We start from the raw sequence: 26231 nt of genomic DNA on the forward strand, positions 1-26231 counted from the left end.
TCAAAGGGAATGGCAATGGGGCAAGAAAAGATGGGCCTGTTTTCTGAGTGAAAACAATGCCAACAATCAAGATTAAATGTTACGAAAGTAACAAAACTAAAGGCTCTGTATCTGAAGTTCTGGTGAACAATGTGGGAAATGTGAAATTGTAGACTTTAGCATGAAAAATAAAAACAGTGTATTACCTAAAAGGAGAAGATCTGCAGAATTCAGAGGTGCAGAGGGATCTAGATGTTCCAGTGCATGAATCACAAAAAGCTAGTATGCAAGTACAGCAAGTAATTAGGAAGGAACACTATCCAACTGAACATGTTATTAATCCAGTTATAAAGAGCATTGGGACCACATCCCAAATACTGTGTGTGGTTTTGGTGCCTTTGTTTGAAGCAGGATATGAATTATTCAGGGTGGTTCAGTGGAGGTGTACAAGATTGATACCTAGAGTGAGGACTTGTCTCATGAGGAAAGTTTATACAGGCTAGGCTTGTTTTAGTTGGAATTTAAAAATGTGAAAAGTGACCTGATTGAAGTGTGTACAATCCTGAATGGTCTTGACAATGTCGATATTGAAATGATTTTGATTTGATTTGATTTGATTTATTAATGTCACATGTGAAAAGTTTTGTTTTGTGCAGTTCAGACAGATCATACATATAATGTGCATTAGGGTAAAAGAACAGAGCAAGGCATACAATGTTATGGCTGCAGAGAAGGTGCACAAAGAACGAGATCAACCTTAAATTTAAAATTTGAGAGGTGCATTCAGAAGTCTAATCACAGCAGGGAAGAAGCTGTTCTTGAATCTGTTGGTACTTGTGTTTAAGGTTTTGTATCTTCTGCCTGATGGAAGAGGTTGCGAGAGTATAACTGGGGTCGGAGGGGTCTTTGATGATGTTGGCTGCCTTCCTGAGGCAGCGGGAAGTGTAGATGGAGTCGATGGATGCAAGGTGGGCTTCCTGATGGACTGGGCTGTGTTCACACTCTCTGTAGTTTCTTGCGGTCCTGGGCAGAACAGTTGCCATACCAGACCGTGATGCATCTGGATAGAATGCTTTATGTGATACATCCAAAAAACTTAGTAAGAGCCTTCTCTTTTATTCATTCACAGGATGAGGCAGTCACTGGCCAGGCAGCATTTATTGTCCATCCCTAATTGCCCAGAGGGCAGTTAAGAGTCAACCACATTTCTGTGGGTCTGGAGTCACATGTAGGCCAGACCAGGTAAGGATGGCAGTTTCCTTCCCTAAAGGACATTAGTGGACCAGATGGGTTTTTCCAACAATGGCTTCACAATCATCATTAGATTTTTAATTCCAGATTTTTTTCCCCTTTACTGAACTCAAATTCAACAATCTACCATGGCAGGATTTGAACCTGGGTCCCTGGAACATTAACTGGGCCTCTAGATTATCAGTCCAGCAATAATACCAGGAGGCCATCACCTCTCCCTTTACAAACATGCCGAATTTCCTTAGCCTCCTGAGGAAGTAGAGGCATTGTTGTATTTTCTTGATTGGCGCATCAACGTGGCTGGACCAGGACAGATTGTTGGTGATCATCACTCCCAGGAACTTGATGCTCTCTCGACCATCTCCACCTCAGCCCCACTGATGCAGACAGGGGCATGCCCTCCACCCCACTTCCTGGGGTCAATGACCAGCTTCCTTAGTCTTGCTTACGTTGATGGAGAAATTGTTAACTTTACATCATGCCACCAAGCACTCTATCTATCTCTTTCCTGTATTCTAATGTTTCCTCAATGGGTGAGTCTAAAAGTAGGGAGCACCGTTTTAAAATTAGGGGTCACCTTTTAGGACAGAGATGAGAAGATTTTTCTTTCTACTCAGAGGATTTGCAACTTTGGAAGTCTTTGCTTCAGAAAGTGATGGAGGCCGTCATTGAGTATTTTTAAGGTGATGGTAGATAGATCCTTGTTAAGTAAGTGAACCAGAGGTTATCAGATATAAATGGGAATATGGTATTTGAAACACAAACAGATCACTCGTCATTTTGTTGAAGCACAGAGCAGGTTTGAGGGACTATATAGCCTACATCTGCTCCCAAGTGATATAGTTGTATGCTTCTGTGACTTGGCATGACTTAGTATGTTGAAGGCATGATATAAATGCAAGGTGTTATTGTTCTTGTAGTAAATTGGAAAGGTGGACATAAGTAGAATTGCTAACACTATTTGGATGAATGTATGAAGGTTTCAATGCATAATCCTGCAAAACCCCGCTCCAATAAACAATCTCACCTCCCCCAACCTTCAATTCGTTAGTTCTAAAATATATTGGGAAAGGGTAAAAATAAAAAGTGAATTATCTTTATGTGAGAAATTGCTCCAACACAGGACCTGCACAAGTGTGTAGATCTGCTGATCTCGTCAAATATTCAACCACTCTCTCTGGATCTTCCAGGGCACACATGGCTTCCTCCCAGCTGCTGCTCCCGCAGCTCACAAAGAACTCATCACGACAGCTTTGCACAAAGCCAAAAAGGATACAGTGATAGGGCAAAAGATGGGAGGAAGCTCATGCAAAGGATAAACGTCAACATAGACCAGGTGGGCCAAATGGTCTGTGAGTGAGCTGCAAAATCATCACAGAAATCTGATCACTTGGACATGTTAGGAGGCCAGGCATCTGTTTGAAAATCAATAAAATTCAGTGTGATAATGGGTGAAATATTTCCCCGCAGCAGAAACATGAGCATAAATGAAACTGTCAGAACCTCATATCCAAGAGTGGGAAACGTTGTAATGAAATTTGAGAGAAGGAAATGTATGAATAAAACAATTAATGTAAGTGCCCAGCAACTGAATTTCATTTCAATATCACAGTATCTCCTGGTGACTGATAACGTCTGATCCCAATGGGAGCCACGTTGTTTTTATTTTCTGGGAAGTAGGAAAACTAGCTAGAGACTGGAATAAGCCTCCATTCATTCACTACAATCCCCTGTACCATCCCCTGCTCTGTCAGCTCTTTAATTTGTCACCTTGGTTTGGCTTTCCTTGTGTATTTTTGAGGAGCCCATCTTGTCTGTGCTTATCCTGTAACTTTAATGACAGTATTTTAGAGGACTAAATTGCCTCCTGAATTCTTTGCAAAGTAGTGCTATTGATTTGACACTGTAAGGACAATCTTGTGCCTATGACCTTGTCTGTGTCATTAGCAGCTAACAGTAATGTAATATTACATTTTCTATTTACTCAAAAGACCATTGGCAGTTAGGCTGAAGCAGAAAATCAATTTATCCAACGTGCCTGGGGAATAAAATCCAGAGCCTAACAAAGCCATAGCCCCTTATGTTCGGTGTTAGAAATCTCTCTTAAAGCCTGGCATAACACACTTTGTAATTTCAAATTCAGTGAGACTCTCACATCAGCACAGCAGCAAAATGGCTCCATCTTTATGATCAACTGAGGTTTTGTTCCTTTAACAGCTCCTGTCTGTTACTGTTAATGAGATTTTCTTGACACCAAATTGCAGAATTTTTAGCATCTCTTGTTACCTTCTGACAGCTCAGCAACCCTTCACAGCGAAGAAGGATCCAATGTTGGGGGCAGGGGGTAGAAAAATCATTTCCTCTGGTGGGGGTGGGGGTGCGTATTCCAGAACAAAGGGGAAAAAAATCTTAACCTTAGCATTAGCCTTGGAGGGTCTGATGTCAGGAAGCACTTCTTCAGAGAAAAGGATAGTGGAACTCTCTGTTCCCAAAAAAAACCACTGGATTCTGGGCATTGAATTAAAAACTTGCTTGAAAACTCAGTGTTGGCAATAATATATTTGCCTGGAAAGAAGATTAGCTGGCTAACAGGAAGCAGAGAGTTGGAAAAAATGAGTCTTTTTCAGGCTGTCAGGATGCCACGAATAAGATGCGATTGGGGACGGTGCTGGAGCTTCAACTCTTTACAATTTAATCAATGAGTCGGATGAAGGGACCCAAGGAATGGTCGCTAAATTTGCTGATGACGCAAAGATAGGTAGGAAAGTAAGTTATGAAGAGGACATTAAGGAGCCTACAAATACATGTCAATAGGTTAGGTGAGTGGGCAAAGATCTGGCAAATGGAAAGTGTTAAATTGCCCATTTTGGCGAAAGAATTTAAAAAAAAGAGGTGTATTATCTAAATGGTGAAGGGTGAGCTCTGAGATGTGGAGAGTTCTGGGCATCCTGGTGCATAAATCGCAGATTGTTAGTACGCAGGTACAGCAAGTAATCACAAAAGCTTATAGAATATGATTTTTATTGCAACGGGAATTGAATGCAAGAGTAGAGAGGTTATGATTCAGCTATACAGGGTATTAGGGAGACCACATGTGGAATACTGTGTACTGTATGGACTTTATGAGACTAAACCTGGAATGAGTGTATTGCCTTATGAGGAAAGACTAGACAGCTTGGGTCTGTATCCTCTAGAGAGGGAGGTAACTGAAGTGAAACATACATGGCCCTAGGGAATCTGACTAGGTGGATGTGGAAAGGATGTTCCCTCTTGTGGGAGGACGTAGAACTGCAGATCATAGCTTAAAATGCTCCATTAGCACTGACCCTCCGACAGTGCGGCGCACCCTCAGCGCTGACCCTCCGACAGTGCGGCGCTCCCTCAGCGCTGGGGAGTGGATATGTGCCTAAGTTTCTGGAATGGAAATGAAACACATGATTTTCTGACTCGGAGTAAGTGTGCTGTTCACTGAGCCTTGCCAGATATTTACAAGCAGGGCAGAAATGAAAAGACTGCTGAAATTGTCATTGATCCTGCTGTTTGTATGTGGTTGCAATGTTCACAGTAGAATAGAGACAGCAGAATCTAACTACAATCAGATAATCAGGGAATAGCTCCACTAATGACTACAATTGCAGAGTCTGGATTTACAAATACGTACATTGCCAGGCAACAATATAAATCATTACAAGCTCCTTCCAGTGGCTATAATGACACACACCATCAGTATCACCAGAATAAATAAAGATTAATAAATATGTTGGGTTAAATATTGTCTTTTTTAATTTCAGGAGATTGTAGCATCTCCAGTCTGGCCTCGACTGAAGAGGTGAAAGTTGGAATTCTATGTGAATGCTTTCTCATCGTTTCGTACTTTCCCACTCCAGGGTTTGAGTGCAGAAACCAAGCCTGACCATTGCAGTGCAGTGCAGTACCAAGGGAGCCCTGCACTGTCAGGAACTTTGTCTGTCACACACATTATGTCTCACAGACAGTATATCAGTATATATCTAAGAGATGTGCTCATGAGTATCATCACTGCACCACTGCATTTGACCTGGAGTTATAGAAGGGAAGGCGATGACCTAGTGGTATTATCGCTGGGCTGTTAATCCATGAGACCCAGATCATGTTCTGGGGACCCAGGTTCAAATCCTGCCACGGCAGATGGTGGAATTTGAATTCAATAAATATCTGGAATTAAGAGTCTAATGATGACCACATGTGACTCCAGACTCACAGCAATGTGGTTGGCTCTGAAGCGCCCCTCTGGGCAATAAATGCTGCCTAGCCAGTGATGCTCCCATCCTGTGAATGAATAAAGGAAAATAAAAGATCTTAGACATCATCATACCACACGAAGTGTCACAGGCTGTTGATAACATGTTGCTGTTTGCAGCAGAATGGTTTAGTGTGAGCTCTGATACTTCGATCTCTGAGAGATGTAATATACATATATATATATTAGTGAGCTGTTGGATCTTTCAGTACCATGCCCAATTTCCGATGTTTACAACAGACAATGTATGCATAACATGGGTAAGATAACCTACTAGAGGCAAAACCCACATCACTGTATTGAAGATGAGACAGTAAACCAAGACCCCCTCCACCAGACTAGCTGGATTCTGAAAAATCCCACAGACACAATTTTTATTCATAGAAGATCAAGGGAGTTCTCTCCAGAGACCTAGCCAATGCTTATGTCTCAATCAACGTCTCAAAAATGATTATTTAGTCGCTATCACGTTGCTGCTTGTAGGAATTTGCTGATGGTAAATTGGCTGCTGCATTTCCAACATTACAAAAGTGACTAAACTTCAAAATGTACTTCTGAAGAAGAGTCTCTCCAAAAAAAGATTTGGATTGGAAATGTTAACTTTGTTTCTGTCTCCACAGATGCAGCCAGTTTCTCCAACATGTTCTTCTTGTATTTCAAAAGTACTTTTATTTCCCAACTGTTATGCACAGAAAGAAGCCATTCGGCCCATGGTGCCTGTGCTAGCTTGTTAAATGAGCATCAGTACCACATGCCAATCTTCTGTTTTTTCCCCCCATACCCTTCCACACCATTTCTATCCAAATAATCATCCAATGGCCCTCAGTGCCTCAAGTGAACCTGCCTCCACCACACTTCCAGGCAGTGCATTCTAGACCCTAACCACTCACCGAGTGAAGAGATTTTTCCTCATTTCACCCTTGCTTCTTTTGTAGATCACTATAAATCTATGCCCTCTGCTTCTTCCTCCTTTTTTGAGTAGGATCAATATCTCCCTAGCTACATTATCCAGCCTAATCATGAGTTTGGAAACCTCTATCAGATCTCCTCTCAGTCTTCTGCTGTCCAAGGAGAATAGTCCCAAATTCTTCAATTCATCCTCCTCACTGAAGTTCCTCATTCCTGGAACTATTCTTGTAAATTGCTTCTGCACTCTCTCCAGTGGGTTTGCATCTTTCCTATAATGTGGTGCCCAGAACTGCAAACAATACCCCAGCTGAAGTCTAACAGGGGTCTTAGACTGTAAAGTGGCTGTAAAGTGCTTGTAAACAGCACAATGTCTTTTTCTTCTTGGCGAGGCTGTAGCTCAAATTTTAATATTGATGTTGGTGGATCTATGCATTTTAAATGTACATCATTGTCACTTCATTTAATAGTCTGGTATATCCCATTACTTTGGGCCTGGAGTATTTCAACAGAGCCCTGACAGTCCTTCCACCTTCCATTCTCCACAACGCAAATGTATGCGATACTCTGCCACCCGTGAGCCTGACATCGAGCTGTGGTCACTCACTACCTTGCTCACTAGTTGACCTACATTTACCAGACAGGCAGCTACACTTCAACTTTCAAAGTCATATCCTTGTTTCCAAATCGCTCCATGGCTTCATGCCACTCTCTAACATTGTCCGGTCACACAACCCTCAGAGATCGCTGCATTTTCCTCACTCTGGCCTCTTGAGCATTCTGGATATTAAACCACCCGATAAAACGGTGACTCAGTGGTAAGCACTGCTACCTCACAGTGCTAGGGACCTGGGTTAAATTCCAGCCTTGGTCGACTGTCTGTGTACAGTTTGCACACTCTCCCTGTGTTTGTGTGGGTTTCTGCCAGGTGCACTGGTTTTCTCCCACAGTCCAAAAATATGCAGATTAGATGGATTGGCCATGCTAAATTGCCCATAGTGTAGGTGGATTAGCCATGGGAAATGCAGGGTTACAAGGATGGAGTGGATCTGGGTGGGATGATCCCTGAAGAGTCAATGTATACTTGATGGGCCACTCCCACACTGCAAGGACTCTATGATTCACCCACCATTCGTGTTCATGCTTGAAGCTTTTGCTTTGAAATACCTTCCCTAAATCTCATTGCCTCTCCTCCTTCAAAATTCTTGTAATGAATCTCTTTAATAAAGCTTTCAGTCACATCTCCAAATGACATTAAACTTTAAACTGATTAAACTCCCAAAAAGAACCTTACAAAGCTGTTACACAAATACAATGTATTATTGTTTTCTAGAAACTAGACTGACAATTGTAAATCAACAAACTGGCAATAACTTTCCATGTAACATAAGAATTCCAGTCTAATTAATAATGCTCTGCTCAACAGCAAAAACAAAAGCACATCACTCAAATCCAGTTAACAGATGCAGTTATTTAACAAATGTGAATCTCTAAAACGAGCTGACCTTCACCTTAGGATGAAGGAATTATTGTTTAAGAGCAATACCATCTTGGTGAATAGTATTTTTGAAGTCAGAAGGTTATAGGTTCAAGTTCCACAACAGACATTTTAATGTAAAATCTAGATTGATGCATTACACAAGGAGTGCTGCACTGTTGGAGATAGCATTTCTCAGAGAGATGAAATCAAGGTGCTGTCAACTCTCTCAGGTGGATGTAAAAGATTCTGCAGCTGCTATTTGAAAGCAGCAGGAGAATTCTTTCTGGCATCTGGACCAATGATTATTGCTCAACCAACATCACTAATAAACAAACTGACCATTATCTCATTGCTGTCTGTGGGATCCTTCTGTGCATGAATTGGCTGCTACTTTCCTCTAAATACTACATTGGAAGAGCTTTGAAAATATTAATTGACTGGAAAGCATTTAGGACATTGAGTTTGAGAAAGGCACCCTATTCCCATATTTTCCCCAAAACCTTTGTTCCCTTTAGCCCCAGGAACTGTATCTAACTCCTTCCTGAAAACATTCAATGTCTTGGCCTCAACCACTTTCTGTGGCAGAGAATTCCACAGGCTCACTGCTCACTGCGTGAAGAAATTTCTCCTCATCTCTGTCCTAAATGGCCTACCCTATGTCCTTAGACTGTGACCCCTAGTTCTGGACTCCCTGCTCATAAAGTCATGGAATTGTAGAGTCATACAACATGGAAACAGACCCTTTGGTTCAACCAGTCCATGCCAACCATGTTCCCAAACTAAACTAGTCCCCTCTGCCTGCTTGTGACCCATATCCCTCCAAACCTTTCCTATTCACAAATTTATCCGAATGGCTTTTAAACATTGTCACTGTACCTGCATGCACCACTTCCTCTGGAAGTTTATTCCACACAGGAACCACTCTGTAAAAAAAAAGTTACCCCTCATGTCCTTTTTAAATCTTTCTCCTCTCACCCTAAAAATATGTCCCCTAGTTTTGAACTCCCCCACCTTAGGGAAAAGACCCTTGTCATTCACCTTAACTATGCCCCTCATGATTTTATAAAACCCAATAAGGTTACCCCTCAACTTCCTACACTCCAGTGAAAAAGGTCCCAGCCTTTCCAAACTACTTTTATAACTCAAACCCTCCAGTCCCAGCAACATCCTGGTAAATCTTTTCTGAAACTTTTCCAGTTTAAAAATATCTTTCCTATAACAAGGCGACCAGAACTGCACACACCACGCAGAAGAAACCTCACCAATGTCCTGTACAACCTCAACATGATGTCCCAACTCCAATACTCAAGGTTTGAGCAATGAAAATAAATGTGCTACATGATTAACCATCCCATCTACCTGTGATGAAAATTTCAAATAATTATGTACCTAAACCCCTAGGTCTCTCTGTTCTACAACACTACCCAGGTCCCTATCATTAATAGTAGACTTCCTGTCTTCGTTAGTATTACAAAATACAATGGTCATCAGGAACATCCTGTGTTTGCCCTGTCCAGTCCCGTTAGAATTTTATCGGCTTCTATGAGATCCCCCATCATTTCTCTAAAACTCCAGGAAATGTTGTCCTAACCAATCCAGTTCATACTTCATGCATCAGTCCTGCCATCCCAGGACTCAGTCTGGTCAACTTTTGTTTGCAGTCCCCCTATCGTCAGGACATTCTTCCTCAGATAAGGAAACTAAAACTGCGCACAGTACTCCAGGTATGATCTCACCAAAGCCCTGTGCAATTGAAGCAAGACACCCTGCTCCTGTAAATGTAAATTTTTCTGTTTCCACTGTAAATATTTGCAGACAGTCTTGGATTCCAGCCAGGGAAAAACCAAATACTTGTCCTCTGATCCCTTTCCAAGTCAGAGATCGACTGGCCTCAGTACCAATTGAACCTGCTGGCCTTCTGGCCATTTCCTCCAGTTCTGGTAGAAATGGCTGGATTTCCACTCACTGTCTTTCTGTGGCTACAGTACCAAGATTGAGAATTTATGGGGTTTGGAATGGTAACCAATCAAAATGCAGCCACAATACACTGTGTTACCAAGCTTTTCTGAAAAGACCACTTTAAATTTTGAGCCACATTGTGGACAGTGGAACAAGGTTTGCCATCTCTTCAAAAGCCACAACACATTTTATAATTATACTTGCTGCAGACATGTAATCAATAATAATAATCCCAAGAGCAGATAAAAATGGACATTTTTCTTTCAATTCATCAATCTTTCTCAGGCTGAACATACAATATTTCATTAATCACTGGTTTCTAGAGTCATAGGGCTGTACAGCACAGAAACAGACCCTTCAGTCCAACTGGTCTGCACTGACCAGATATCGTAAACTGATCTAGTCCCGTTTGTCAGCATTTTGTCTATACCCTCTAACTGCTTCCTATTCATGTACCCATCCAGATGCCTTTTAAATGTTGTAATTGACCAGCCTCCACTACTTCCTCTGGCAGCTTGATCCATACATACACCACGCTTTGCATGAATCTATGCCCTCTAGTTTTGGGTTCCCCTACCGTGGGAAAAAGGCCTTGGCTATTCACCTATCCATGCACCTCATGATTTTAGAAACCTCTATAAAGGTTGCCCTCAGCCTCTGACACTCCAGAGAAAAAAACCCAGCCTATTCAGCTTCTCCCTATAGCTGAAAGCCTCCAATCCCAGCAACATACTTGTAGATCCTTTCTGAGCCCTTTCTAGTTTCACAACATCCTTTCTATAGCAGGGAGACCAGAATTGCACGCGATACTCCAAAAGTGGCCTAGCCAATGTTTTGTACAGCTGCAGCATGACCTCCCAACTACTATGCTCAATGTTCTGACTAATGAAGGCAAACATGCCAAATGCCTTCTTCACCATCCTGTTTACCTGCAGCTCCACTTTTAAGGAATTGTGCACCTGCATCCCTAGGTGTCTTTGTTCAGCAACACTCCCCAGGGCCCTACCATTATAAATCCTTTCCCGGTTTGCCTTACCAAAACACAATACCTCACATTTATCTAAATTAAACTCTATCTGCCACTCCTTGGCACTTTGGCCCATCTGATCAAGGTTCCATGGTATTCCGAGATAAACTTCTTCACTGTCCACTACACCACCAATTTTAGTGACATTTGTAAACTTACCTGAACCATCTTAAATTGATATCTGGACTAAGGTAGAAAAAGGCATTTTTGTGTAGTACTACATTGGCTGACCTAACGGCAACACTATTCATCCCTCCAGAAAGGTGTTTGGCTCTGAAAGACATTTGCAAATTTATTCATTTATAATCTTAAAAATTGGAGCCAAATAAATAAATGATGTGTTTTGCATCCAAACCCCCACCTACTTGGAGTTTTCCTTATGAAAGGATGAATAATACGCCCCAGAGGAAATTGAGAGAACCTTATTTACCCAGCACGGTAGGAAAGTGGAACTCAGTACCATAGGGAGCATAAGATGTGTTTAAGGGAAAGCTAGGTGAGGATCTGAGAAAGGAAAGGAGGAATGAAGGGAGGGAGGGTATACTGATCCAATGAAACAAAAGAGTGGCAGGAGGTTTGTTTGAAATATAAAATAAACACGGACCAATTAGAGCTAATGACTTGTTTTTGGGATGTACATTGCTTGGAACACAGATGCAGGATATCAGAAACATGGTGGCCAATTTACATACCCCCAGTGGCAGGAAACATGATGGATGTGATCTCCAGATCCAGAGACTTCTGGCATCCTGTTGCTTAGAGTTAGGAGAAGTCAATCATTTTAGTTGGTGTTTAGTGTAGAGTCCTAGGTGCATTTCTCTCATCCCATCCTGCCTTTACAATGGTTCTTAAGCCCATCCTTTCCAGAAGGCATGTCCAAACGTCTTCATTTGTGGCTCAGTCAGTTTCTCAGCAGCAATCAAATTACACAGAAAGTATCTTAAAAATGAACACGAAGAGGCATTATATTTATGGAAACAATTGGGACAGTCTTGACTTTTATTCACTTGAATTTGGAAAGGAAGATGATGTGATTAAGGCATTTAAACCAATAAAATGGATTGGACAGGACTGATGCAGGTTTCCTTTGGTGGGGGAATCTGGAATAATGGACGTTGAATCTTAAAGTTAAGACAGTCCGCTCAGTCGTGTTGTCTGGAGCACATTTTAACAAAGAAGGTAGTGGATTAGCAAGGAACATTAGTATTGCTGAAAAAAAGTCACATTTTGTCAGTTTTCATCTTGCACTGATCAGGACAATTCACAAGAAGTACCAAAGTAATGGGGAACAACAGAATATAAACAAGTGCAAGACAAAAATCATCAACAAAATATGTCTTTTCTCAGCTACACTCAAGTGATGTTTCAGTTCAGTCAGGTCAGTGCATAACTGCAGAATTATACTTTTGCCTGTCTTTCATATTTGAAGTTCCCTGGCATCATCACTGGATGCAATTGAAACCTATGAGATCTCAACCATATTATGTAATCTTGAAACTCTCAGTGTTCTCTCTGTAATGAATGTGTATATTACTTCTAAACTGGTTAATTCTCAGCAGGAAGTTTCCACAAAACATTGAAATATTATGTCAAATAGAGGAGTGGAATGATCATGATTAAATTCTGCACCATGTACACTGGGACACAGAGTCCATTGATTGTGTGGACAAGGGTCTGGCGCAGTAACAGCTGTAGCTGTAGAAAGAAAGTGAGAGAATTTTCATTCCTAAGTCAGAAGGTTGTGGGTTCAAATTCCACTCTGGAGACTTCAGTCTCACAGCTGATACTCCAGCGGTATGTTCCGGGAGAATGTGGTCTTTCAGAGATGTTAAAACAAAGGACCTGTCTATTCTCCCTGATGAACATAAAAGATCCCAAAGTGCTATGAGAAGAAGAATAGGGAAGAACCGCCTGGTGGCCTGACTAATATTTATCCCTGAACCAACAACCCTTAAAGAAGGATAGATAATCAGGTCATTCACTTTCTTCACTGGTCGAATATTTACAGCCTTTTCTGTCTGTATTTATTTTATTGTAGTTTGCAGGAGCCAGCTGTCTGCAAATTAGTGCCACGTTTGCTCCATTACAATATTAACTACTTTTCCAAAACTATTTGATTGTCTTAGAAGTACTTTCTGTCATCGTGAGGTCAAGAAAGGCACTGCATAAATGTAATTCTATCACGTAACAAAATCTAGGTGCCATGAGAGTTTTCATTTAGGTTACCAAATTGAAGCATTTCGAAAAGAACTGGTTGATTTGATGTTTGCAGATGGGCTGACATTAACTTACTAACATAAGCAGGAAAGGGAAGGTGTGGATCTGCCTGCCACTATATGCAAAATTACCTCAAGGAGTATTGTTTAATGGCAAGCAAGACTGTGCCTTCAGGCGAAAAGGAGGTGGGGATCTGTGCCAGACTGTAATGGCCACAGGCTAGTTTGGAGACACAAATATCGAGTAGCCTATTATAATTATCAAACCGCCACAAAGACGCCAAATTAGTATCTCCATCTACAACTGGAGGCAGGCTCTCAAGGTAAGATATATGATGTAAATAAAAGGCCTAGTGTCTTTGCAAGCATATGACAAAATGAGAGATTCAGAAGTTGTCGAAAGCCCTAACAGAACTCTGAAGTCAAGACAGTGAAAAAGATGCAGAGATTGTGTTCCAGTCATTGCTCACTTCTGTTTAGTTCTTTTCTCGAGCTGGGCTGAGCTTTTGTGCTTACCTAAGTGACATGGTAGTTTTCACAATCTTGGGACATCCCGAAGTATAATACTTTTTGCAGCTACTGTTGTAATATACAGAAACCAGTCAATTTGCACAAAGCAAACTCTGTCAAACAGCAAAGGTGATAATGACCAGCTGATCTGTTTAAGCAATGTTATAAAGGGCATTGGATTTTGTAACAGCGTGGGCCATTTGGTTGGAGTAGGGCTTGAACTTGCAACTCTTTGACCCAGAGGTGAAGTTTCAACCACAGCATCACAGCTGATGTGAAATTGAGTACTTTGATTCAGCGTCAGCTTTAAATACTCTCAGGTGAGATATGCCACAGGGGTATACATGGCAAAGCTGGTATTCTGCTTCCAAATGGTATCTGGCCACACCCTTCATCAATAAACAAACATGCAAATTTGGAGGAGTAGACCCTTGAGCTGTTCAATAAAAACAAAGCTGATTGGAGTACTTCAGATTACAGTCTACTCGGATTAACACTTCACCCCTTTTATCAACAATCGATGAACAATTTAAGAAAAAGGTATAATGAGTCTGCTTCGGAGTTCCAAACATTCACAACCCTTGAAGAGAAGAGATTTCTCTCAAATGGACTGCTGGCTATTTTGAAACAGTGACCTCCAATTTCTGGATTCTCCCACAGGTGGAAACATGCTCCTCATATCCACTCTGTCTCTGTATGTGATTGTAAGCAGAGATAATGTAAATGTGCCTATTCAGGAACAGTTAGTTGTTTGGTGATTCAGGTACAATGGCTGCCACTTAAAGCATCTATGTTAAAACAGGTAGTCATTTAGATTTGTCAACAAGTACTAACCATTTACACCACTGTTAATTTCCGAAATGTTCATGAGTCCAATTTATTTGGGGTAAATTAGGCAGTGCAGAACGTAACATTGAATGCATTTTGTAGATGCATTTCAAACATCACATTTTAAAATTTAAAAAGCGGAGGTCAGCTCCATACCGTTAGGGACAATGAACTGGATCTTGTGCACAGTGGTTTCATAAACCAGCCAGCAGAATTTCACCTGGTCACTACACAGTGAACAGCAAGTGAAGGCTATGGTGCAGACTGACTGTAATGCAGTGTAGTATATTGGAGCATCTTTCATTGAGGATAAATCGCATGTCCAGTGGGACCCACTCTGAGTTATGCAGTCCACACCTAATTGCTGCAGCTGTCTGATGACTGGTTTTTGGAATGCTGGCCAAAATTGAGTTTGGAAAGAGACCAAGTTTGTACATCTGTGGGGAAAAAAAAAAGTACTTTTCTCGAGTCTTCGAAGTCAGATGACTTAAAACAGCTGAAGACCTTTCCTGCAAAACCACCAAGAATCTTTCAACCTGTGTTTATATTCCAATTATGTAAAGCCTAACTTCAGGGCACAGGTTCACAAAAGTCAAAAAACAGGACTTGCATTTCTTTAGCTATTTCACAACTTTTGGCCATCTGGAGTTTTTTTTGTATCGAAACATATTAAACATAATGAGCGAAACTGAGGTTTTGGTCAAGAAAAAGAAGGGAGCATATGTCAGGTATAGACAGCAGAGATTGAGTGAATCCCTAGAAGAGTATAAAGGCAGGAGGAGTATACAAGAGGGAAATCAGGAGGGCAAATAGGGTTAAGGAGAATCCAGAGGGATTCTACAAATACACCAAGGACAAAAGGGTAACTAAGGAGAGAATAGGGTCCCTTAAAGATCAGCAAGGCCACCTACGTGTGGGACCACAGGAGATGGGGGAAGATACTAAATGAGTATTTTGCATCAGTGTTTACTGTGGAGAAGGACATGGAAGACAGAGAACATGGGGAAATAAATAGTTAAATTTTGAAAAATGTCCATATTACAGAGGAAGAGATGCTGAACATCTTAAAACACAAAGGTGGATAAATCCCTGGGACCTGATCAGGTGTACCCTAGAACTCTGTGGGAAGCTAGGAAGAGATTGCTGGGCCCCTTGCGGAAATATTTGTATGATCGATAGCCACAGGTGAGATGCCGGAAGATTGGAGGGTGGCTAACGTGGTGCCATTATTTAAGAAAGGTGGTAAGGAAAAGCCAGGGGACTATAGACCGGTGAGCCTAACATCAGTGGTGGACAAGTGTTGGAGGGAATCCTGAGGGACAGCATTTAGATACATTTGGAAAGGCAAGGACTGATTAGGGATAGTCAACATGGCTTTGTTCGTGGGAAATCATGTCTCACTAACTTGATCGAGTTTTTTTTGAAGAAGTAACAAAGAGGATTGATGAGGGTACAGTGGTGGATGCGATCTATATGGACTTTGGTAAGGCATTTGACAAGGTTCCTCATATTAGGCTGGTTAGCAAGGTTAGATCATGCGGAATACAGAGAACTAGCTAAAGGTTGGAGACAGAGGGTGATGGTGGAGGGTTGCTTCTCAGACTGGAGGCTTGTGACCAGTGGTGTGCCACAAGGATCAGTGCTGGGTCCACTGCTTTTGAATGTAGGACGTGTGGTTAGTAAGTTTGTAGATGACTTTAAAATTGGAGGTGTTGTGGACAGAGAAGAAGACAGAGTACAATGAGATCTTGATCAGATGGGCCAATGGGCTGAGGAGTGGCAAATGGAGTTTAATTTAAGTAGCTGTGAGGTGCTGCATTTTGGAAGGCAAATCAGAGCAGGACTTATATACTTAATGGTAAGGTCCTGGGGAGTGTTGCTGAACAAAGAGACATTGGAGTTCAGGTTCATAGTTCCTTGAAAGTGGAGTTGCAGGTAAATAGGATAGTGAAAGAGGTGTTTGGTTTGCTTGCCTTTATTGGTCAGTGCATTGAGTACAGGAGTTGGGAAGGTCATGTTGTAGTTGTACAGGACATTGCTTAGGCCATTTTTGGAGTATTGCATGCAATCTTATTCTCCCTGCTATAGGAAGGATGTTGTGAAACTTGAAAGGGTTCAGACAAGATTTAAAGGATGTTGCCAGGGTTGGAGGGTTTCAGCTATAGGGGGAGACTGAATAGGCTGGGGCTATTTTCCCTGAAGTGTCAGAGGCTAAGGGGCAACCTTATAGAGGTTTCTAAAATCATAAGGTGCATAGAAAGGGTATATAGCCAAGATCTTTTCCCTGGGATGGGGGAGTTCCAAAACTAGAGAGGCATAGGTTTAAGGTGAGAGGGGAAGACATAAAAGGGACCTAAGGGGCAACTTTTGCACACAGAGGGTGGTGCATGTATGGAACGAGCTGCCAGAGGAAGTGGAGGAGACTAGTATGGGTACAACATTTAAAAGGCATCTGGATTGGTATATGAATAAGGAGGGTTTAGAGGGATACGGATCAAATTCTGGCAAATGGGACTAGATTTATCTAGGATATCTGGTCAGCATGGACAAGTTGGACTGAAGGGTCTGTTTCCGTGCTGTATATCTGACTCTATATTCACCATTACATGCAGAAATGTGGGGGCCATTTACACACAGCAGGCCCCACAAGCATCAATGGCAGTTGATTTTTCTCCTGAACTTGCTAAGGTTGAAACACTCGGGAAAAGTGAGGCATGTGATCCCTGTCTTGCTTAGTGATAAAGAAGAATAGTTGAACTTGAAATATTAGCTGTTTCTCTTTCCACAGATGCTGCTAGACAGACCTGCCGAGTTCTTCCACAGGGACAATTTCTTCTTCGACAGTCTGGTTCACTCATCCATTACTCCTAAAACTTCCTCCCCCTTACTATGGCACCTTCTCATGCAATTGCACTTGTCCATTCACCTTCTTGCTCCTCTTGTCCAAGGCTCCAACATACCTTCCAGGTGAAGCAGCATTTTACTTGTACTTCGATGTATTCACTGCTCACAGTGGGATTTCCTTTACATTGACAAGACTGAATTTGGGCTGGCTAACTGTTTTGTGCAAGACTGACCTGACCTTCCAGTTGCTGGAGATATCAGTAAATAATCTTGCTTTCATGCTAACATTTCCACCCTGGGCCTGCTAGGTGTTCCAAGGAACCTCAATGCAAGTTTGAGGAACACCACCTCATTCTTCAGTTTCACATTTTACAGCCTCTACAGACTCAACAATCTCAGAGTAATAAAAAGCAAAATACTGCAGAATATTAAACAAATGCAGATAATGCTGGAGAAACTCAGCAGGTCTGACACCATCTGTGGAGAGAGAAACAGAGTTAACTTGGTGAGTCCAATCTGACTCTTCTTCAGAAGTTAAGAATAAGACCTCTTTCTCCAACTTGATTACAACACTGCACCTGCCCCCATCACCACCACCGCAACCACATGGGCTATGCTTTATTGGCTTTGCTTTCAGCAGAGTGGTTGCATTTTCTCTTTTTCACACCTAACATTTATACCTATTTTACATCTCTATCGTTCCTGAACCTCCATTGTCTTTTGCTCAAGGCATATTCGTAATTTGTTGTACTCACTCTTCCTCACCTCTGTCAACAGCACAAAACCACCATTTAATAGCCTATTTCGAAGACGTCATACACTCAATGTTAATTGTTTCTCTCTCAAAACATAGTACCACACCTACGCCTGCCTCTTTGTAGGTTATGTGGAACAATCCCTCTTCTGTACCTACACCGGCCCTAAACCCCACCTCTTCCTCCGTTACATTGATGACTGTATCGGTGCCGCCTCGTGCTCCCACGAGGAGCTCGAACAGTTCATACACTTCACTAACACCTTCCACCCCAACCTTAAATTTACCTGGACCATCTCTAACACCTCTCTCCCCTTCCTGGACCTCTCTGTCTCCATATCGGGCAACCACCTCGAAACCGATATTCATTTCAAGCCCACCGACTCCCACAGCTACCTAGAATACTCCTCCTCCCACCCACCTTCCTGCAAAAATGCTATCCCCTATTCCCAATTCCTTCGCCTCTGCCGCATCTGCTCCCAGGATGAGGCATTCCACTCCCGTACATCTCAGTTGTCCTCGTTTTTCAAGGACCGTAACTTCCCCTCCTCGGTGGTCGAGAACGCCCTCAACCGTGTCTCCCACATCTCCCGCACCTCATCCCTCACACCCCGTCCACGCAATAAAAACCAAAAAAGAATCCCCCTCGTCCTCACGTACCACCCCACCAACCTCCGGATCCAACGCATCATCCTCCGACACTTCCGCCATCTGCAATCCGACCCCACCACCAAAGACATCTTTCCCTCCCCACCTTTATCTGCTTTCCGGAGGGACAACTCTCTCCGTGACTCCCTTGTCCGCTCCACACTCCCCTCCAGCTCCACCACACCCGGCACTTTTCCCTGCAACCGCAGGAAGTGCTACACCTGCCCCCATACCTCCTCCCTCACCCCCATCCCAGGCCCCAAGAAGACTTTCCACATCAAGCAGATGTTCACCTGCACATCTGCCAATGTGGTATACTGCATCCGCTGTACCCGGTGTGGCTTCCTCTACATCGGGGAAACCAAGCGGAGACTCGGGGACCGCTTTGCAGAACACTTACGCTCGGTTCGCAACAAACAACTGCACCTCCCAGTCGCGAACCATTTCAACTCTCCCTCCCATTCCTCAGACGACATGTCCATCCTGGGCCTCCTGCAGTGCCACAACGATGCCACCCGAAGGTTGCAGGAACAGCAACTCATATTCCGCTTGGGAACCCTGCAGCCCAATGGTATCAATGTGGATTTCACAAGTTTCAAAATCTCCCCTCCCCCTACCGCATCCCAAAACCAGTCCAGCTCGTCCCTGCCTCCCTAACCTGTTCTTCCTCCCACCTATCCCCTCCTCCCACCTCAAGCCGCACCTCCATCTCCTACCGACCAACCTCATCCCGCCCCCTTGACCTGTCCGTCCTCCCTGGACTGACCTATCCCCTTCCTAACTCCCTACCTACACTCACCTTTCCTGGCCCCATCCCCACCTCTTCGACCTGTTTGTTTCCTCTCCACCTATCCTCTCCTCTATCCCTCTTCTATCCGCCTCCCACTCTCTCCCTATTTATTTCAAAACCCCCTTCCCCTTTTCTGATGAAGGGTCTAGGCCCGAAACGTCAGCCTCTCTGCTCCTATGATGCTGCTTGGCCTGCTGTGTTCATCCAGCCCTGCACCTTGTCGTCATAGTACCACACCTGCTGAGTTTAAGGCGGCTATCAGATGTATGAGAAGTAAGCCATTTGATCCCTTGGATTGCGTCACCACTCAGTGAGATCATGGCTGATTTGATAATTGTCAGCTCCACTTTCCTGCCTTTGCCTATAATCCTTGATTCCCTTATTGATTAAGAATCTAAAAAGGGCAGGTAGAATTTAGTCAGTTAGCATAGTGTAATGCATTTTTGCCATTATTTTTATTCTTTTATTTATTCACTGGTGGGAGGTGGGTGTCACTGGCTCCTTCCCTGGTCTGGGTCTGCATGTGGTTCCAGACCCACAGCAATGTGGTTGACACTCAACTGCCCTCTGGGCAAGTAGGGATGGACAATAAATGCTGGTCTAGCCAGTGTTACCCAGATTCCGTGAACGAATGAATGAAAATAATCCATCCAGAACACATAACAATCCCCTTTCCAAATCTTCCGCTCCATAACTTGGAGTTGTCTCTATTTGTGAAACCTCTTAGTCTATAACATGCATTATTAAACAATGGGTTAATTGTTTATGTCGATCTAAATGTGATGTATTGAGCATCATTGCCTCCAATCCTGTGGTCCTCCAACCGATAGGAGCGCCACATTCTTTCCACTTCAACGTTCCTTGGGATATAAAAAACAAGAAAACATGAACGGAAACAGACCACGGAGGAGTGACCTGCAAAGAAAAACTTTTTAAAAATGTTATGAAATACGCGTGAACTTTTTTTTTTTAAAAAGTTTGCACCAGTCAGAGCTGCCAGAGTGAAATTGGCATTGACAGATACCGTGGATACGCATGCGTACTCCGCAGAAAGTGTTGGGTAGCGCATGCGTATGAAGTTTGCCGGCAAACACATTCAAGACGCATGCGTTTTTTTTTTGCCGGCGGCGGGCCGGTACAGCGCACGCGTATTGAGTCACCGGTGCTTTACCGTCAAGACGCATTCGAGTTGGCCCGTAGTGCGCATGCGTACGCACTGCCCGTCGCCGCGTCTGGCGTTTTTTTTGCCGCAGTCGTAGCGGCTGCGAGCGAGTGAGCGGCGCGGGCCGGAGCAGCAAATGAATTCATGATCTTACCCACAGTTTAACTATGCAGTCCTGTCAGCTCCACAGAAAGTAAGTGTCTGCACAGCGTCGTCGTCGCTTGGTGGATCTTGCTCCGCGCCCTGGCTGGTGTTCGTTTAAATTATTGCGGTGGCGTCGGACGCTTAACAAAAGAGGGGCGGGCGCCGGATAACAAACGGAAGGCCCGCCTCCTGCCCGTCACCGATAGGTGTTTTATGCCCTTAATGGGCGGGGCCCTGCTACAGTTCCCGGCACTCCATTGGTTAATCGCTTTGTCCATTACGCCAGCTGCTGCCTTACTTCCGGCAGGGAGATGGGTTTGAGAGCTCGGGAGGGTTTTTTCCTGCTTTCTCTCTTCCAAAAGTGTCTCTAAATGAAATTTTACGATCGCGGGGATATTTTCTTATACAATAACGCTTTAAACGATGCATAACAAACGCCGCCGGTCTTGTGTAGAGGTTGCTGCCTTTGCAGAGAATATTTAAGAGTAAGAATTTGCCAGTTGTGTCTATTTAACTTTTTAAATGTCTGAAATTTTCTCTCGAATTCATGTCCAAAATATTTGATTTTTGTTTTGGGAGGGTGTTTGCACCTCGATACGTTGAGATTGGTGCAAATGGCAACCACACCGGTGTGTCATTTTGTGTTTTTTTTTTAAAATTTCAAATTTCCCAAGAAGTGCTGAAGTTAACTTATCCTCAAAAAGTTTATTTTAAAAACGTTTTAAATGATGAGAATGGGAGGCTAAATGCATCTTGAAATGCAGCCGCTGAGGCGTCAGTCTGGCTTGTCAGTCTGGCTTTGTGTGTGTGTGAATTTTTTCTCTCCTGTGTCAAGCCTTTTCTTTAATGCGCTCATTTTAAAAGGGCAACTTCAAAGAATGCTACTTAAAATGCCGTATTTCAAGGCGAGGGTTGTTGTCCGCTCTGCAAATCTCTATTAAACCCAAGCCGTCTGCCCGTGTCACATGAAGATTAATGTGGGGAGAGAAAATCGCTGCTTGATTTGAATTGCCAACCCCTTTTCATCTCCCATCATGAGGGATTGTGGTGCTAGGCGGTGGCATAACCTTATGGCTGATGCAGGGTTTAATCAGCGGAGGCAATCTGCAATCTTTTACAGTACGCCATTGTTACAAAGGCATTTCCCCTTCTCGTCCCGTTTTTTAAAAAACAGTTTATCTTGAATTGATTAGCAAGGAATCCAGCGTGACTAATCATTTGCGCAGAACGGCAGGAGTTTGTCATTAAATATTCCTCCCCCCCACCCTCAGCATAACAATTAATTTTGATCGTGCGACATTGTTGTACTTTAAATGTGTGGTCCTTTTTTTTTAACTTGTGAATTGTCAGAGAACAAAACACACGGAAATGAGGCAATGTGGGGAGAATTAGAGCTGAAATTATTTTTCACTGTGTTTTATTTGTGTGGTGGTGGTGGTGGTGGGGAGGTGGGTGAGATAGGTGGGAACACTGAAATTGTGAATATGAGCCATGAAATTCTCGAAGAAGCTGCTCATTGTGAGTAGATGGAGACTGTCTTATCTCTAGCCGGAGAGATAAGAGAATGAATTGCTGGCCTGTTTCTGAACCCTGCTTTTTAATGAGTCGGTTGCTAGGCAAATTTCATCTTGATCAGTTTAATCCTCAAGATGTCGTTTACACTTTGACGCTCGGTAATGCAGGCAACTTGCTCCTATTTAAGTCTTTTTACACAGCAGTTGAGGCTTTCAGATGTCCAAGCCATATACTTAAAACTTGAGCTGTGATATAATTTTCAATGGACCTTGCAAGTGTTTTGGTTGACTTGCCATATAATTATGTTGATGTTTTTTAAAAAAATTCTTGTACTAAAACTACATTTTCTAAATGTCTGCACATTTAACTAATTGGGATAATTAAAGCAAGAGGACAGTAATTTCCTAGGGAGTCAGATTTTACGTAAATGTTTTCTGATTGTTCCCATGTGAATGTCTTTTTCAAGAGAGCCCCTGTTGTTTAAACACAGGTTTCAAGTTCTGAAGCTCATTTAATATTGTGCGTGTATATTTTCTGCTTTTGTAGGATGGGATATAATTTATTCTCAAACACCTGTTTAGCTTCATACATCACTGAAAGGGTGTTTATTTAGGCCTGACTTTTAAAGCATGCTGAATAAACAGAAGTGCCTGAAAATTTTCATTTGTGCTGGAGGTTGCTGGCTTCCTAGGTGTGAGTCAGAAAAGACTGTGTTAGTTATGCTATATAGTTTAAGTCTAATAGTGCTTCAACAGTATTTCCTGTTCCTGGAGAGGTCATGGAGTAAAGTGTACTGTAAATTTTGAACACTGCAATGAGTGCCAGTCATTCCCCAGAATTTAATTGAAAAGAGGTAATGACTGTTGACAAATTACCAATTCCCCCAGCTACTGTCTGGGGAACTGCAAGGAGGAGGGTGATAAGATTGTTGGTAGGATATACTTAATTTGCCAAAGCATTATTATATTGGGGTTTGAATGGACATAGTGTCATAGAGGTATACAGCACAGAAACAGACCCTTTGGTCCAATTCATCCATGCCAACCAGATATCCTAAACTAATCTAGTCCCATTTGCCAGCATTTGGCTCTTATCCCTTTAAACCCTTCCTATTCATAAAGCTATCCAGCTGCCTTTTAAATGTTGTAATCGTACCAGCCCCCACCACTTCCTCTGGCAGCTCATTCCGTCTGTGTGGAAAAAGTTGCCTCTTAGGTCCCTTTTTTAAATCTTTCCCCTCTCTCTCCTTAAACCTATGCCCTCTAGTTTTGGATTCCCCCACCCCAGGGACAAGACCTTGTCTATTTACCCTACCCATGAACCTCATGATTTTATAAACCTCTATAAGTTCACCCCTCAGCCTCCAACATTCTAGGAAAAATAGCCCCAGTCTATGCAGCCTCTCCCTATAGCTCAAACTCTACAACCCTGGCACTGTCCTTGTAAATCTTTTCTGAGCCCTTTCAAATTTCACAACATCCTTCTTATAACAGGGAGACCAGAATTGCATGCAGTATTCCAATAGTGGCCTTGCTAATGTCCTGTACAGCCGCAACATGGCCTCCCAATTCCAGTACTCAATGCACTGTATAACAGCCATCACATCTTGCTTCCTCTTGTGAATTAAAGTCGCTCTTGATAGGTTGCTGGATTTCTCGAAGTCTACTCTGGAGCTGGAACCGAGCTCAACTTTTAAATATGAAGTTTGCTTGTGATGAGTTTTCAGATCTGATATTTACAGCCAGAAGTTGGAAATCTCCAGACAGCAAGCTGTTGAGCTTCTTTGTCATGTATCTATCAAAATCCAGTTAAACCTCTTCAGAAAGAGGACTGATCATACTGTCTTGCCTCTTATCATTTGTCTTGCCCTGGGATGGTGAGGGGAGGGCTTGTGGAATTTAGGATATTACACCATAATGTCTTGTGGCTCTGAAACCGATCCAACTTTTTGTCTTTGTATTTAACCCTTAGAAATTCTGTAGCAACCATAGTGCACATCCTAACCCATCCCTTGGGATGGCAATTATTAAAACTCTTCTCCTTGATAGAAGGGTACTTAATCAATTTAGAAGCTCAATCTAACCAACTAAAGTTGACTTGAGTTTGTGGATGGCATTCTTGTACCCAAATGTATTCTAGACCAGAGATAGTAGGAACTCTTGTATTCCAGACCAATTGCTATCAAATTGATTCTTGATAAATGCTTTGAGATATTGCTTCAGAATATCGATGTAATTTAGAATTTTCGATGACCGTAGTTCAACCCCTGTGCTGGCCCTGTTCAATCACAACTGAATTAAATTGTTTTCCTTACCATTTTTTATATCCTTTTAGTCTAATTTTGAAGATGTTGAGTTCCTCATTACTTCCAACCTCTTCTTATCCACATAAGAGTATACCAATTCCCATCATAACATTGAGGTATTGCATTTAGTGCCTGTACCTGTGCTATCCAGATCTTGGCTTCTGATCTGCTCAAATTGTTGTTTTGTCATTTGAGTCAGTCTGAGCTCTTTGAGTGGGATGATGAGGATAGGAGGAGTATGGTGATGAAAGCAAAGCCATATATGTTTATGCTCCTTGAACACGCATCCTGCTGCAGGGGCCATGGATAGCAATCAGAAGCTTGAACAGTGTTCTTCCCTTTTTGTTTTCTACTTGACCAACATCAAAGGCATGCAGTGAATAGACTGACTTGGCTGCAGGTACATGGAATATTCAGCCCATTTGTCTTGTGCTCAGTCTGACTTCTTCCTTTCTATACTTTTAACTTTCCCGATAAACGCATCTGATTTATTTCTCTGTCCTCTAATTATCTAATTTCTCCTTTTTTAAATGTACCTATATGATTCATCTCAACTACTTCCTGTGGGAGCAAGACCCCTAATCTTGCCACTCTCTGGGTTTTTAGAAAAAAAATTCTCAAATTCCTCTTATGGACCTGTTAGTGACTATTTTGTATTGCTAATGACTGATTTCTGGACTATCCACAATTGCAATATTCTTTTCTTTATCTATCCTGTCAAACTGTCTTCCATGTTTTGAAAGGCCACCTCGTATTCTTTGCTTTTCTGGGGAAAAGAGCCAATATCTTCACTCTCTCCTACTGAGTGTAATCCCTCAGTTTTGTTATCATCCACAGGAATTTTTGATATCCATTGAATCATTGGAAAGCTTTTATTTCCTTAATTTTCTGCCGCCTTCAGTCTCCAACAGTCATCAATGTGGACATGTTTTGGACATTTCTTTTATATCAGAACAGTTGCAGAGGCCTATCATTTAACTACAACCAGCTTTTAATCACAGTATGAGAGATGAAGGTAGGCCTGATTGAATGCATTTGCTTATATACAAGTCAGTTTGAGTTCTTTGGAACTTCCACCTAGGCAGCAGTTTGAGGTGGAGGGGCTGGAAATGATAAAATTGTCCTGAAAGCTCTTTAAGACACTTCAAATTACAAATAAACCTATTTCTTGCAGTGAACATTTTCTGCTTGGCACAGGAGTCTTGCGCCCTGAGTGCATTAAAATGTGATTTAGTGCACCAGAAAGGGGTGGAACAGTGGCTCAGTGGTTAGCACTGCTGCCTCACAGTGCCAGGGACCCAGGTTTGATTCTACCCTCTGACAACTGTGTGAAGTTTGTGCATTTCTACTGTGCTTGCGTGGCTATCCTTCCACAGTCCCAAGACGTGCAGGTTAGGTGGATTGGCCATGGGAAATGCAGGGTTATGGGGATAGGGCAAGGTCTGCGTGGGATGCTGTTTAGAGGGTCGGTGTGGACTTGATGGGCTGAATGGCCTGCTTCCACACTGTAGGGTTTCTAAGATTCTTTGTTCTATATTTAGATTATGTAGTTGTTAATAATTAACAAGCATTTCAGATCAAAATGCAGCAATTGTAACTGGGTTCCAAAACCTTTTCAAATGTGCAGTGACTTG

The 26231-nt window shown here is 42.5% G+C and overlaps 1 protein-coding gene and 1 long non-coding RNA gene across 4 annotated transcripts in view; one reads left to right on the top strand and one right to left on the bottom strand.

The window, feature by feature from the left end:
• Positions 1-19909: 19909 nt before the first annotated feature.
• LOC125486199 lies at positions 19910-20950 on the bottom strand. The gene is made up of 2 exons (XR_007264889.1): positions 20788-20950; positions 19910-20331 (listed from the first exon to the last, which is right to left on the bottom strand). It is a non-coding gene; the product is annotated as an uncharacterized LOC125486199 (long non-coding RNA).
• Positions 20690-26231, top strand: part of fam222ba (family with sequence similarity 222 member Ba) — a 55238-nt gene continuing 49696 nt past the window's right edge. For 2 of the 3 annotated variants that reach the window (XM_048612782.1, XM_048612781.1), the window contains exon 1: positions 20690-20826. The gene's annotated coding sequence lies outside the window, so the exon portion shown is untranslated. Of the gene's footprint in view, positions 20827-21071; positions 21263-26231 lie in introns of those variants that run through there. The other variant, XM_020512100.2, reaches the window with a different exon arrangement.

This window comes from Rhincodon typus, chromosome 26 (assembly GCF_021869965.1).
Source record: "Rhincodon typus isolate 14 chromosome 26, sRhiTyp1.1, whole genome shotgun sequence".
NCBI lineage: Eukaryota > Metazoa > Chordata > Chondrichthyes > Orectolobiformes > Rhincodontidae > Rhincodon > Rhincodon typus.